This window comes from Aplysia californica, unplaced genomic scaffold, assembly GCF_000002075.1.
Source record: "Aplysia californica isolate F4 #8 unplaced genomic scaffold, AplCal3.0 scaffold00001, whole genome shotgun sequence".
NCBI classification, from domain to species: domain Eukaryota; kingdom Metazoa; phylum Mollusca; class Gastropoda; order Aplysiida; family Aplysiidae; genus Aplysia; species Aplysia californica.
Genome location: NW_004797271.1, coordinates 2133413 through 2136457, shown reverse-complemented (window position 1 = coordinate 2136457; position 3045 = coordinate 2133413).

Genomic DNA, 3045 nt, shown 5'->3' with positions numbered 1-3045 from the left:
CTCTCTCTCTCTCTCTCTCTCTCTCTCTCTCTCTCTCTCTCTCTCTCTCTCCCTTCTTTTCTGGGTATGTTACTCTCTTGTAACACCTCTAATCTTCGGCACTTAAATGACCTTATTTTGTTGCAAGTGCCGTAAAACTCCTTCTAAAGCTAAACTATTATCTGTTGTTGTCGTTGTTTTATTGTTGTTACTCTCATTGGTTGGTGCCGTTCTTGTTGTCATTGGGATTCTTGTTGTACTTGCTGATTCTGTTACTGGTGCCGCTGTTGATGCTGCTGCTGCTGCTGCTGATGCTGCTGCTGCTGCTGCTGTTGTTGTTGTTGTTGTTGTTGTTGTTGTTTTTGTTGTTGTTGTTGTTGTTGTTGTTGTGGACAGGGAGGGTAACAAGATGGTGAGAAAGAACTTTGTGATTAATAAAGTATAACTTAAAGGATAAGGCAGACAAAGAGAAGAAGAGCACAGCTACAGAAAAAAATGAAACAGTTAATGAAGTGAAGAAAAAAGGAAAAGAATGCAGGCAAAGGGGAAAAGAATACGGGGTAAATAGAAGAAGAATACACGTAGAGAGGGAGAAGAATACGCGGAAGGAGGGGAAGGCAAACAAAGTGAAGGTATACTAAATAATTCAAAAAAAGAAAAAGAACAGTACAGGTAAAAGGGTGGAGATAAGGAGAAGGCAGGCAAAGGGAAGATTATAATTGAAGAGTAGAAAGCAAATAAATTGAGAAGGTAGGCAAAAAAAGGAGAATATAGTAGATCTATTTTCAGAATACATGTACATTGAAGTCGTGTAAAAGCACTAAAGTTCGCTTTTGCATTAATTAATTTAGTAAGTATGATCTATTGGACTATCATCCACAATGATTAAAGGGAGAATACCCGCACACTTTTGGTGACTTTAAATATTCTTTGTAGCCTCCCTTTGCCATCATTCCTCCTTTCTAAACTCTGGTTCCTTTCTGTTTTTTGACAATGTACTTGAATGCGTATTAAATCTTTGGGGTTTTCTTCTTTTTTTTTTTTCAAGTGTTTAGCGGAACTCTTAACTGCATAAGGTCATATGAGCTCGTGGGTAGGAATTAATTAGGAATTTTGCCCGAGTGGCATCCGAAACCTACTCTTATCGATTTTCGGATCACCAAGGGATCTTTAGCACTAAACTTCCGAGATTTGTTCGCCCTTATCCGAGAAGGCTAGGTGTTAAATTGTACTTTTCCTGAGATCATAATATATGTGGATGAAAGACAGCAGTAAGAAGGAGGCAAGGAGTAACAGTAGAAAGGCAGCAGAAAAAGTCCGAAGCCCAGAGGAGGGGGAAAAATTGGAGGGGGGCAGGGGAGTGGGTCAGAAAGAGGAAACGAAAGCAGACGACAGAGCATGATTAGAGAGCAGGAAAGGTGCAGAAGAACTTTTAAAAGAAGAACATTTTCCGTCGCTGTCAGGATTCGAACGCAGGATTTATTGAATGTGAGGTGAACGCCGTACCTCTAGGCCACAAGACGTACCTGTTAAATCTATACTAAAGATTTAACACGTGCAAACATTAACAAACCTTGACAAAGTGGCCAGCCTCTTTAAAAACTTAAATGGGGCTGTATTAATTGTTCTACTAACGTTCCAAATTACTGAATACACTCTGGGTTTTTTGCTGTGGACTTTGCTGTTTACTCGCTATTACCAGAGCATAATTTATCACAAAAGAATAGATCTAATAGAATAGAACTGAATCGGAAACGTTCAAATCGCCCCCCCCCCTCTCTCTCTCTCTCTCTCTCTCTCTCTCTCTCTCTCTCTCTCTCTCTCTCTCTCTCTCTCTCTCTCTCTCTCTCCCTCACACACACACACACACACACATACACACACACACGCGCGCACGCACACACACACACACACACACACACACACACACACACACACACACACACACACACATACACACACACCTCTGCACACACACACTCGCACGTGCTCTTCTATTAACCAACAAAATAAAAACAAAAACAAAAATGCTTAGAAGATAAAAATTAAGTTTCAACCACAGGAAACTCTTTCTGGTCGCTCGCAAACTGTTGTATGCTGCTTTTATCTAGGCTATAGTGTATGTCTTTGATAAGTCAAACAGGATTGAGAGTCTGTCAGCAGCCCTTGTTGTGCCTGCTGCTGCAGTCGTTAAAACGTTTTTCACTTTTTTTTTAGTAATCATTTTGTGGAAGAATGAATGAACAGATCCCTTTCCTAAGATGCTAAGCGAATTGAACAGAGCTTTGCAAGGCAAATCTCATAAAGCGATCCCCTCACCCTCAACAGTTTGAAAAATACAAAACGTTTTACAGTGAAAGCTCAGAAAAGCACACCCTTAAAAAAATCCACACAAACTGTATGAAGGAAACCAAATCAAAATACCCGCCCCCCCCCCCCCCCCCCCCCAAAAAGGCTCTCTCTCTCTCTCTCTCTCTCTCTCTCTCTCTCTCTCTCTCTCTCTCTCTCTCTCTCTCTCTCTCTGTCTCTCTCTTAAAAACGGCAACGGAAACATAAAAACTACTCCAATAAACATTCGTTCCAGCCTCCGTCTCCAGATCCCACAATCTACTTTCTTTGCTCTTCCTGCTCCCTCGTAAACAGGGAAAGAGTGCACCGTCGCAAACCTTTTCTGTGTCTAATAACCCGCTAACCTCGTTTTCCTACCGAAATGTAACATCTCTTTTCTCAGGGGCGTAGCGAAAGTGGCAGCAAAAATCGCTTAATAATACTGGCCACCCTTTAACTAGTGTTTATGCAGTGTTTGTTCAACGGTTGGTTTAAAAGTAAAGTTTCTCAGCAATGGTAAACTGTTGCGAAAGATTCCACAGACATTTTTTAAAATTTCTCAATTCATCCCATACTCAAATTTTCAAGTTGTTGCACAAACAGTGGAAAACCGACAGATTTCTGTACGATTGGAGTCCAATACCGTCAGCGAAGGAAAAACCGGCGAGTAAAAGACAGAAAATTGTTCGTGCTAATCTTGTTCTAAAACAGATCTGTACAACTTGTATCCAGCACTCA